We start from the raw sequence: 13454 nt of genomic DNA on the forward strand, positions 1-13454 counted from the left end.
AGTCAGGAATGTAATAGGAGTTTTGGCATGGTCACGTCCCCAAATATGTTCTGAGGCTACAGTCAATTGAGGGAAAGTGGAAAGAAACCGATAGCCAGGGATCAGCTTTCTTGTGCATTGCTCTGGCCAGATGCTTCATACAGAGTCTCATCTAATTTCAGAACTACCCTCTGAGGTGGGCATAATGAACCCACTTTATAGATAAGGACACTGAGCCCCACCCCCATAGGTGCCCCTTAAAAAGACCAAACAGTGGATTCTTTAAGCTCAAAATTTCTTTTTACAAGATGTACCTATAAAGAAAATATTTTCCCTAGCAGAAGACAAAAAGGGAAAGTTTGCTTTGCCTAGAAGGGAGAAGCCCCTCTTCTCTGCTCTCCTTGTGTCAATAGCCTGGCTCTTCCTCCAGGAGATCTATAGGTGATATGTCATTTGGGCCTGTGACAGCTTCTGAGATGGTCTTATATTTGCACTTCCTTCACACCAGAAACGGAGCTTTGACTCTCCCCCAGGGCTCCCATATCTTGCACGTGAGTTGTTTGAGATAACTCTCTGGACCTAACATGATGAATCTTTGCTGGAAGCTTCTGCTTTGACTCAAGAGGGACTAAATAAAAGCTTTCAGAGTTCCACTGTGTATTATCCACACCATTTCAAAGGAATTCCAAGTGGAGATTACAATATATTGTTTTAATTACAAAGGGATAATAGCCTCAAGTGAAGGAGTTTTACCAAGAAGGAATGAGTCTCACAAAATGAATGAAAAGTCATTGCGATTATTATCAGTTTTATTCAGGGCCAGACCCCAGTAAGATTGGGACGGAGGCCAATGTGTACCTGGATGCCATTCTTGCCTGCCCCATATATTCTGTTCTTCTTTGGGCCTCATTCTGTGTTCCTCTTTCATATTTCTCAGCCCCTAGAGGAGCTCAGGCCTTTCTGTTAAGAGGAAAGCCTGAGTTAAGTACATTTATATAAAAGTAATAGGGATATAATGTGTTACTTCTCCCAGAGGTATTTATATTTTAAAACTTTGGCCAAGAGAGAGCAATACTTAATTCAAAGGAACAAGTCTCCACTGGTGAGACTGGAGGCCGTAGGGAAGAAAGAATTTCAAGAGAGACTTTATGAAAAGAGGATACTAAGGGATCAGAGGAGGGGTAATAGTATCTTCTTCCTTATTTTCATTGCAAAAGGATAATGACCTAAAGTAAGACATTTGAAGAGTATGAAATTTGTTCCCCTATTTTTCCATGCCACGTTTATGGAGGTATGTGTTGACCTTGTCTCTACATAGGGATGGCCCTGGTCTCATTCATTGCTTTCTAAGTCAAAATGAATCATTTGATATGGACATTGGGGAGGGTATGTGCTATGGTGAGTGCTGTGAAGTGTGTAAACCTGGCGATTCACAGACCTGTACCCCTGGGGCTAATAATACATTATATGTTTATAAAAAAAATTAAAAAAAATGAGTCATTTGAGAGGCAGCTTAGCTCACTCAACTCCATTCAACTGGTAGAAATGCAAATTCACCATAGTGTGGTGCTACAAAGCATTAAAACATGGTAATTCCCGGGAAATGGAGCTGGTTCTCCTCCATGATATGGTAGGATAATATGCATTACTGAGGGTCATTTGGAGATTTAAAGTGACCTATCTCTGCCCTCTGTGTCCTTCCAGCAAGATTGCCATCTCTCATATATACTACACAGAAGATTCAAATCTTTGCTTGTTGTTGCCAATTTTCTGGGAGACAAATGCATTTACTAAGGAGGTTAAGGTATCCCTTTCTCTGCAACAAACTGGCTTAATGACATCAACAGTTTTTCGTTTTCTGTGGTATAATATTATTGCGTATAATAAGAAATATATATTTGGTCTCTGCCTTGTCTGGCACAGAACTTCTAAAACCCTTGGGATTTCCTAAGTGATAACCTTGATCAAAGGTGTCTTTTAAAAATTCATAACAAACCCGTTCATTAATTCATTAACAAACCTGAGTTTGTTAATGAGGTGACTTCTAGGAAACTACTAAGGATGGGGCCTGGGGAACCAACCAGGTGATTAAAACTTTCAGCTCCACTTTCAGCTCCACTCACCTGCCTGAGGGGAGGGGAGGAGGGCTGGAGTTTGAATCAATCACCAGTGGCCAAGCATGTCTATGTAGCCTATACAAAATGAAGCCTCTGTAAAAACTCAAAAGGACAGGGTTCAGAGAGCTTCTGGGTTTGGTGAACATACGGAGTTGTAGGGTGGTTGAAGTACATGGAGAGTGCATGGAAGCCCCATGCCTCTTACCACATACCTTGCCCCAAGCATCTATTAAAAGATAAACTGGGTCATATTGAAAATTTTCTGTTTATATGAGCAAACATCAATTTGAACCAGGTGACATCAAACCAGAAGTGGTCAGGAGCACTCTTCCATCAGGAGTTGGGCAAGTTTGTTTTGAAGATTTTATTTATTTATTTGTCAGAGAGAGAGAGAGAAAGCATGAGCAGGGGGAGTGGCACGTAGAGAGAGAAGCAGGCTCCCCTCTGAGCAAGGAACCCAATGCAGGGCTCAGTCCCAGGACCCTGAGATCATGACCTGTGCTGAAGGTGGACACTTAACTGAACAACCTACCCAGGGGCCCCAGGACAAGCTTTTTATAGAGAAGACTCAGAAGCAAAGCAAGGAAATTCTTTGATTAGTTATAGCTTGAGGCTGCATTATTTAGGAAAGCCTAGTTGGCTGTTTGTGGTTGGTTGTTCTTAATCTTGAGGCATTTATAGGAATTGACTCGGGCTTAGGTTCCCATTTGCTTACTTTGCTTATGTAGGCTACCAAGGCATTAGAGCCAGCTCACGCTAATGGCCTTCTTGTTAATTACTTTAACATATCTTTTCCATCTGACTGTCCCTGAGTTGTATCATCTTATAATAAACCAGTGTTGGAGTAAGTGGAACGTTTTCCTGAGTTCTGTGAGCTGCTCTAGCAAATTAATCGAACCCAAGAAGGGGTTCTGGGAACCCCTGGTTTACAGCCAGAAGCACAGGTTGACTTGTGATTGGTGTGGTGAGATGCAGAGGGGACAGTCTTGCAGGACTGAGACTTCAAGCTGTGGAATCTGATACCATGTCCAGGCGATAGTGTCAGAGTTGAGTTAAATTGTAGGATACCTAAGTGATGTCCCAGAATTGCTTGGTATGGGAAACCCCTCACCTGCCACATTTTGGTGACCTGAAGTGTAAGAAATAAAGTACTGAGAGGAAAGGCATCACATAAGAAGAGTTTTTCCTCAAACACATAGAAACTACAGGCTCCCCTAAAAGGGAGACTGTCTGGGTCCATCTCAACCTTCCATTCACACACACTCTCTCTCTGGTATTGATTCAAATTGCAGTCCCTTTGCCTTGTCTTTCCTTCTGGACCACTGTGGATTGGACACTTTATTAGACTATCTCCGGGTCTTGATCCTCTTTTGCCCTCGAATGTTGTTCTCTATTCCCCATTTGCTCAATACTCCCAGCTACAGCTGCCTTCCTCCCTTGCCAGCTCAGGACAGCACAGGTCAGAAGCCTCAGCCCCTGTTTGCTTAGGAGGGGAAGTTAGGATCTGTGATCCGACTTAGCAAGAACAGCTGCAGTATCCACTGTTCTTTGAGGTTATTTAGATCAATACATGGGGCCTGAGTGATTGGGTGAGCCCCCGGAGACTCTTGAGATTCGAAAATAACTTTTCTACTGTGCACTTTCTCCATGATGTAGTGTGGAAGTCAGGAAATCCTCCCACGTCACCCTGGGGGGATAGGATGAAAAAATATATCTATAATCAAGATTCCCAACTATTTAGTTCCTAGGATGTTGAGCCATCATAAATAACTTTTAAAAAGAGAAATTCTTAAGCAGAGGGTATGTTGAGTTTCGTACAAAGGCCAGATTGACGGTCAAATCCAGTAAGCACTATGCATCCACCTGAATCAAGCGAGGCCATCCATCTCATGGAAACATGGTTTTCCCCATACGGCTGGGATGTGTGCCATCATTTTAGAGCTGAGTTTCTCAAATTGTGATTTCTAGGCCACCTGCATCAGAATAATCTAGGGAGCTAGTTAAAAATGTAGATTCCTGGGGGTGCCTGGGTGGCTCAGTGGGTTAAAGCCTCTGCCTTCAGCTCAGGTCATGATCCCAGGGTCCTGGGATCGAGCCCCACATCCGGCTCTCTGTTCCGCGGGGAGCCTGCGTCCTCCTTTCTCTCTGCCTGCCTCCCTGCCTGCTTGTGATCTCTGTCAAATAAATAAATAAAATCTTAAAAAAAAAAAAAGGAAGACAAAGGAATGTCGAAGGAACAGGGACACTAAAGAATTGCTTTAAAAAAAATGTAGATTCCTGGATTGGGGTCAAGTTAGGATGCTTTCACTTGCAAACAAGAGAAACTCAACTCAAAGTGGTTACAGGAATTGCTTAATTCAGTCTTAGTCACCTTCAAAGACATCCTTTCTGCCTTTCTTCCCTTTCTTCAGCTTTGACCTCATGTTAGTTCCCCTCATGCTTAGAAGATGGCTGTCTTAGCTTCTAAACACAGCAACAATGCTGTCCAGCAGAGGGAAAGACCCTGTAAATGAGGGATGACCCCCTTTCCAAGCACCTCCCTGCCAGGGCAGGCTTCCTGGGCATGACATCTGTGCAGTCACATAGGGTCCTATCTTCAGAAGAGCCTTGCCTTGGTTTAATGCTTGCTTAAGGTGGTCATGGTCTTAGAATTCTTAGTAATTTTATCTTTGAACTTGTGTTTTGTAAAGTGAATTCTGATGAGATAATGGATCACACACACAAACAGAGGAATTTTATGTCTCTGTTCTTCCTTGCCAGTTTATTCCCCTATCATCTTTGCAATGTCCCATGAATACAGGTTGTGTGGGAATTCAGCAAGTCTCAAAGGTAGGACAAGGTAAGCATGTCATGGAAGCCACCGACTTCAATGGATTGTTGATAGAATGTACACACATCAAGAAGTAAAATAAAACAAGTGAGTTCTGTATAGCCTTTCCACTGTTCTGGTAGAACAAAGTACATTTGGGAACTACATTCTATGAATTGTGTGATTTTGATGATTCTGCAATGTTCTTATACTTGCATTTAATACTGGTATTACACAATGTAATGACAAATGATAAAATTTATGCTAATAATTTAAAATTTTAATTGGCTTTCCTGAGAATGACAGGAAACAAAAAAAATTTTTTTTAAAAAAAATGAAACCATGACAAGATTAAAGACCAAAAAGGAAAAGAAAAATTTTATATTTTTAGTGTCTTTAATGACAATTTTTTCTTGCTTTTTGAACAAGGGGCCCTGCATTTTCATTTTGCACTGAGCCTCAGAAATTACAGAGCCAAATCTCTTCCCCACAGGCTTTGTATGTCTCTCTGACCGTAGTCACCACTGGAAGGGGAATAGGTTTACTCTGCTTAGCTTAATAAATGAAGCCAATGGCTGTGAGGATGAGGGTTATCTGACTGAAATCAGGAATCTGTTAGGAAGGAGGGAAAGGAGTTGGTGCAATGGACTGAGCATGTCCCCTCAAAATCTATACATTGAAACCTTAATCCCAATGTGACAGTATTTGGAGGAGAGGCATCTGGAAGATAAATAGGTCATGGGGCTGGAGCCCCCATGAATGGGATTACTGTCCTCCTGAGCAGGCTGGAGAGCTAGCTAGCTCTCTTTCTGCCACTTGAGGACATGAGACCAACTCAGCTGTCTGCAGCCTGGAAGAGGACTCTCACCAGAACCCCAGCACCCTAGAACCATGATCTCTAACTTCCAGCTTCCAGAACTGTGGGAGATAAATATCTGTTGTTGACAGGTCACCCAGGTTATAGTATTTTGTTATAGCAGCCCAAACTCACTAAGACGGATAAGATGTGTGCTCCAAACACAATGTACACCTCATCTGCTGACTTTATTTATTCCGAGCACATCAGCTAATTCTTAAAGATTCTAAGGGTGAGAACATTTCCCCATCTTGTTTAGCTGAGAAAGAACTAAATGGTAGATTGTGCTCCCTGAGCACAGTTGACTAAATGTTTGTTTCTCGAGCACCTTTAGGACTAACAACACACACTTTGAGAAACCCTTTAGAGGTTAAGACTAACAATTCGGTGGGTGGGGTTTTCCCCTCTAGATGTGTAAAGTTGAGGTAAGTGGCACTGGAATGATAGGCTTATTTGTGACAGAGTGGGACAACTTTCCCAGTTTTCTGTAGGCCTGAGGAGCTGAGCCTCAGAACGTGCAGTGTCCACTTCTGCTAAGGATCATCATCATCATCTTCGATGAGAGTACAGTTCCACTAGAATAACCACACAGCATTTTAGGGAAATGAACCAGCAGTCTAAGCCTCTTCAGTGCTACATGTTTTCAGAAGTCCCCATTCTCTTCCGTTCATAATTATTGACTACTCTCCTAATACTCCTTCTGCTCTTAATAAGAAACCTGCAAAAGCAATAGAACCAAAAAAACTACAAACATAATTTAAGGTCTGATTACAGAATTTATGGGAAAGGATCTCTAGTCTGACTTTCTTACTGTACAGGTAAGGAAACTGAGGCCCAGAGCAGGAAGTGATTAAAATGAGATCATACTGCAAATTACTGGTAGAATTCAGAATTCTTATGTCACCTTTTGGCTGGAAGTCCAACATCCATGTGTCATTCAACATGGCTCCCTTCTCCAAACTCTTTCTTCTTGTCAGCCTCAATGTGGAAGCTTGTAGAACCAACTCTGAGACACCAGAAGGTAAATGTGGCTTGTGTGGGTTTCCTTAACCTCCATGTATCTTCCTTCCTTTGACAATATTTTAAACCCCCAAATCATCTTCACAGCCTCTTTTTTGCCTCCTTCCTCCTACATCCTCTGTATTCAGTTTCCCCACCTCCTGGGCTGATATACCTCCCTGTAACACTTCTTATGAAGTGGAATGAAAATTTACAAAAATGTGAATAGCTGGTATCAGAATTTTTGTTAGGAAGGAAATTGTTTAAGAAAATCCCTGGATAGGGGGTGTCTGGGTGGCTCAGTGGGTTAAAGCCTCTGCCTTCGGCTCAGGTCGTGATCCCAGGGTCCTGGGATCGAGCCCCGCATCGGGCTCTCTGCTCCGTGGAGAGTCTGCTTCCCTCTCTCTCTCTGCCTGCCTCTCTGCCTACTTGTGATCTCTGTCTGTCAAATAAATAAACAAAATCTTTAAAAAAAAAAAAAAAAGAAAGAAAATCCCTGGATAGACTTGGGTGTAGAAGGCAGGATCCTGAAGCTGGCAGGAAAGGAGAAGACCCAAGTCTCACCAAATTGCTGTACCTGAGACAGGAGCAGGGACTGGGCGCGGGGAGGGGAAGGAGGATAAGTGCTGCGTGAGGAGCGGCTCAGCAATTTAGACAGAAGAGAACTGGGGTTTCAGGAAACATTGCAGAGGGATCTTTTAAGAACAGGGACTTTTTACTATTAAATTTTAACTTGTTTGCATTGCTGCAAGGTATATCCTTTCTTCATTTTCCTCAAAGTGTCAGCAGAGGTTTTACAAGATTTGAGAGGGGTGGTGTGAGTCAATCAAGGGAAGGGAACATCAACGGACTTTCACTCCTGGGTGAGAAGAGGGGCCACATGCACTGGAAGGTGAGGGTTGATTAACTAATTCCAGAACCAGAGGAGACCACAAAAATCTTAATAGCTCTGTGAAGGTGTAGACGTGTGGGAGAGAGCATTGAATTTTCCACAGGATGTAGACTAGAGATACAAGCCAGTCTTATCTGGATCTCAAGTGGCCAGTGTGCCTGCAGCTGACATTTGGGTTATGTTAGATGTTTATCTGATTTATAATATCAAGTCCATTTCCTTGACCTTCCATAATCTTGCCTCACCCTGTGAAGCCAGCCTCTACTCAGAATCTCTGTTCCAGCTACGGTAATGTCAGCATAGTCTCAAGAACCCATCACCTGACTAGCAGCCCCCAGCCTTGACTCCATTTTCCCTGGATCTCCAGTGCCTTTCCTTCTCTCCATTCAAATTCTGCATCTCTCAGTGCCTTGCTCAAACCCCTCCTGTCTGCACACTGTTTGTGCCACTTGTTGGCCCTACAGTTTATACCCAGGAGGTCTCTTTTTTCTTTTTAAAAATAGACTTTATTTTTTATTCTTTTTATTTTATTTTTTAACTCATTAATTCTACTTTTATTCTGCCTAGCATTTAGATATTCACTCCTAGAACTTCATTTTTGCCCCCACTGCATTTATTTATTTATTTATTTATTTATTTATTTGATAGAGAGAGAGGGAACACAGCAGGGGTAGTGGGAGAGGGAGAGGCAGGCTTTCCGCTGAGCAGAGAGCCTGATGCAGGGTTTGATCCCAGGACCCAGGGATTATGACTTGAGCCAAAGGCAGACGTCTAATGACTGAACCACCCAGGCACCCCATCCCTCCATTGACTTCTTTAAGCCCTTTCTGCCTTTTAAAGAAAATGAAGAGAAAAAACTAGTAAGTCCTTTTACTAACTAATAGCTATTTTTGTCTCTCCCTTTTGTTCATTCCTTTATAGCCAAACAACTAGTATGTTCTTTTTATTTGCTTCCTTGTCTCTCAGATTTTTACCTCTTCTTTTTATTTATTTGTTTTTTAATTTTTTATTTTATTAACATATAATGTATTATTTGCCTCAGGGGTACAGGTCTGTGAATCATCAATCTTACACAATTCACAGCACTCACCATAGCACATACCCTCCCCAATGTCCATAACCCAGCCACCCTATCCCTCCCCCCACCTCCCAATAACGCTCAGTTTGTTTCCTGAGACTAAGTGTCTCTTATGGTTTGTCTCCCTCCCCAGTCCCATCTTGTTTCATTTTTTTCCGTCCCTTCTCCCCACGACCCCCTGCCCTGCCTCTCAAATTCCTCATATTAGAGAGATCATAAGATGATTGTCTTTCTCTAATTGACTTATTTCACTTAGCATAATACTCACTAATTCCATCCATGTCATTGCAAATGGCAAGATTTCGGTTTTTTGATGGCTGCATAGTATTCCATCACACACACACACACACACACACACACACACACACACACACACACACACCCGCCATATATTCTTTATCCATTCATCTGTTGATGGACATCTAGATTCTTTCCATAGTTTGGCTATTGTGGACATTGCTGCTATAAACATTCAGGTGCACGTGCCCCTTCAGATCACTACATTTGTATCTTTAGGGTAAATACCCAGTACTGCAATTGCTGGGTCATAGGGTAGCTCTATTTTCAACTTTTTGAGGAACATCCATGCTGTTTTCCAGAGTGGTTGCACCAGCTTGCATTCCCACCAACAGTGCAGGAAAGTTCCCCTTTCTCCACATCCTCGCCAACATCTGTCATTTCCTGACTGGTTAATTTTTGCCATTCTGACAGTTGTGAAGTGGTATCTCCCTGTGGTTTTGATTTTATTTCTCTGATGCTGAGTGAGGTTGAGCACTTATTCATGTGTCTGTTGGGCATTTGGATGTTTTCTTTGCAGAAATGTCTGTTTATGTCTTCTGCCCATTTCTTGACTAGATTATTTGTTCTTAGGGTGTTGAGTTTGATAAGTTCTTTATAGATTTTGGATACTAGCCCTTTATCTGATATGTCATTTGCAAATATCTTCTCCCATTCTGTCGGTTGTCTCTTGGTTTTGTTGACTGTTTCCTTTGGTGTGCAGAAGTTTTTATCTTAGTGAAGTCCCAATAGTTCATTTTTGCCCTTGTTCCCTTGCCTTTGGTGATGTTTCTAGAAAGAAGTTGCTGCAGCTGAGGTCGAAGAGGTTGCTGTCTGTGTTCTCCTCAAGGATTTGGATGGATTCCTGTCTCACATTGAGGTCTTTCATCCATGTTGAGTCTATTTTTGTGTGTGGTATAAGAAAATGATCCAGGTTCACTCTTCTGCATGTGGCCGTCCAATTTTCCCAGCACCATTTGTTGAAGAGACTGTCTTTTTTCCATTGAATATTCTTTCCTGTTTTGTTGAAGATTAGTTGACCGTAGAGTTGAGGGTCCATTTCTGGACTCTCTATTCTGTTCCATTGGTCTTTGTGTCTCTTTTTGTGCCAGTACCATACTGTCTTGATGATTACAGCTTTTTAATAGAGCTTGAAGTCTGCAGTTATAATGCTTCTAACTTTAGCTTTCTTTTTCAACATTCCTCTGGCTGTTTGGGGTCTTTTCTGGTTCCATAGAAATTTTAGGATTATTTGTTCCATTTCTTTGAAAAAAATTGATGGTATTTTGATAGGGATTGCACTAAATGTGTAGACAGCTTAAGGTAGCATGGACATTTTCACACTATTTGTTCTTCCAATCCATGAGCATGGAACGTTTTTCCATTTCTTTGTGTCTTCCTCAATTTCTTTCGTGAGTACCTTATAGTTTTTTGAGTACAGATTCTTTGCCTCTTTCATTAGTTTTTTCCTGGTATCTTATGGTTTTGGGTGCAATTGTAGATGGGATTAACTCCTTAATTTCTCTTTCTTCTCTCTTCCTATTGGTGTATAGAAATGCAAGTGATTTCTATGCATTGATTTTATATCCTCACACTTTACTGAATTTCTTTATGAGTTTTAGCAGTTTTGGAGTGGAGTCTTTGGGGTTTTCCGCATAAAATATCATATCATCTGCAAAGAGTGAGAGTTTGACTTCTTTGCCAATTCGGATGCCTTTTATTTCTTTTTGTTTTCTGATTGCTGAGGTTAGGACTTCTAGTACTATGTTGAATAGCAGTGGTGATAGTGGACAGCCCTGCCATGTTCTTGACCTTAGGGGAAAAGCTCTCAGTTTTTCCCCATTGAGAAAGATATTCACTGTGGGTTTTTCATAGATGACTTTGATGATATTGAGGTATATGAAGAGTTTTGATCAAGAAAGGATGCTGTATTTTGTCAAATGCTTTTTCAGCATCTATTGAGAGTATCATATGGTTCTTGTTCTTTCTTTTATTAATGTATTGTATCACATTGATTGATTTGTGGACGCTGAACCAAACTTACAGCCCAGGAATAAATTCCACTTGGTTGTGGTTATTAATCCTTTTAAAGTGCTACTGGATCCCATTGGCTAGTATTTTGGTGAGAATTTTTGCATCTGTGTCCATCAAGTATATTGGTCTGTAATTCTCCTTTCTGGTGGGAGGGCTTTGTCTGGTTTTGGGATCAAGGTAATGTTGGCCTCATAAAATAAGTTTAGAAGTTTTCCTTCCATTTCTATTTTTTGGAACAGTTTTGGGAGAATAGGTATTGATTCTTCTTTAAATGTTTGGTAGAATTCCCCTGGGAAGTTGCCTGGCCCTGGGGTCTTTTTTGTTGGGAGATTTTTGATGACTGCTTCAATCTCTTTATTAGTTATGGGTCTGTTCAGGTTTTCTATTTCTTCCTTGTTCAGTTTTGGTAGTTTATATGTCTCTAAGAATGCATCCATTTCTTCCAGATTGTCAAAATTGCTGGTGTAAAGTTGTTCATAATATGTTCCTATAATTGTTTGTATTTCTTTGGTGTTGGTTGTGATCTCTCCTCTATCATTCATGGTTTTATTAACTTAGGTCCTTTCCCTTTTCTCTTTGATAAGTCTGGCCAGGGGTTCATCATCTTACTAACTCTTTCAAAGAACCAGCTCCTAGATTCGTTGATTTGTTCTACTATTCTTTTGGTTTCTATTTCATTGATTTCTGCTCTGATCTTTATTATTTCTCTTCTCCTGCTGGATTTAGGCTTTCTTTGCTGTTGTTTTAAAGCTCCTTTAGATGTAGGGTTAGGTTGTGTACTTGAGACCTTTCTTGTTTCTTGAGAAAGTCTTGTATTGCTATATACTTTCCTCTCCAGACAGCCTTTGCTGTGTCCCAAAGATTTTGAACAGTTGTGTTTTCATTTTCATTTGTTTCCATGAATTTTTAAAATTCTTCTTTAATTTCCTGGTTGGCCCATTCATTCTTTAGCCTCCATGTATTTGAGTTCTTTCCAACTTTCCTCTTGTGGTTGAGTTCTAGTTTTAAAGCATTGTGGTCTGAAAATATGCGGGGAATTATCCCAATCTTTTGATACCAGTTGAGACCTGGTTTTGACCCAGGTTGTGATCTATTCTGGAGAATGTTCCATGTGCACTTGAGAAGAATGTGTATTCTGTTGCTTTGGGATGGAATGTTCTGAATATATCTGTAATGTCCATCTGGCCCAGTGTGTGATTTAAAGCCTTGATTTCATTATTGATCTTTTACTTAGATAATCTGTCGATTTCAGTGGGGGAGTGTTAAAGTCCCCTACTATTATTGTGTTATTGTTGATGTGTTTCTTTGATTTTGTTATTAATTGGTTGATATAATTGGCTGCTCCCATGTTAGGGGCATAGATATTTAAAATTGTTAGATCTTCTTGTTGGACAGACCCTTTAAGTATGATATAGTGTCCTTCCTCATCTCTTATTATAGTGTTTGGCTTAAAATCTAATTTATCTGATATAAGGATTGCCACCCCAGCTTTCTTTTGATGTCCATTAGCATGGTAAATTGTTTTCCACTACCTCACTTTACTTATTTATTTTTTTCCAACACCTCACTTTAAATCTGGAGGTGTCTCTGGGTCTAAAATGAGTTTCTTGCAGACAGCATATCAATGGGTCTTTTTTTTCTTTCTTTTTTTAAATTCATCCTGATACCCTGTGTCTTTTGATTGAGGGCACTTAGCCCATTTAAAATCAGGGTAACTACTGAAAGATATGAATTTAGTGCCATTGTATTGCCTGTAAGGTGTTTGTTACTGTATATTGTCTCCATTCCTTTCTGGTCTATGTTACTTTGAGGCTCTCTCTTTGCTTGGAGGACCCTTTTCAATATTTCCTGTAGGGCTGGTTTGGTGTTTGCAAATTCTTTTAGTTTTTGTTTGTCCTGGAAGCTTTTTATCTCTCCTTCAGTGATACCCCTGAGCAGGGGCGGTGAGCAGCCCCACCCAGAGTTCATAGCCCACAATTCAGGAACTCCCAGCTTGCCCTTATTGAGTGGATAGATCCGACCTGGCTTTGGAAGGAAGATCCTCTGCTATAGCCTGTAATAGGTACTGTTCATTTCTGGGCAGACTCTGTCATAAGCCCAATAAAAAATACACTTAATAGTCAACCAGAATACTCAATGCACACACACAGTACTTAAAACAAAAGTTTTACAACACAATATTCACCCTTTGTGCAATGCACGCTGATATTTTCTTTTCTCTTTTATTTTATTAAAAATGGTGATGGCAGCCCATGCAACTGATTTCATGACCCATTGATGAGTTGAAATTTGTAGCACAGAAAATAGTGTTCTAGAGGTCAAAGAACAGTTGACAGGGGAAGAGAGGGGGCATAGCCATTCTGAAGCCTTTGAATGGTAGCCACTGGGGAGAGGTATTGGTTCTGGGTGATCAC

The sequence above is a fragment of the Martes martes genome, assembly GCF_963455335.1.
Source record: "Martes martes genome assembly, chromosome: 4".
Taxonomy (NCBI): Eukaryota; Metazoa; Chordata; class Mammalia; order Carnivora; family Mustelidae; genus Martes; species Martes martes.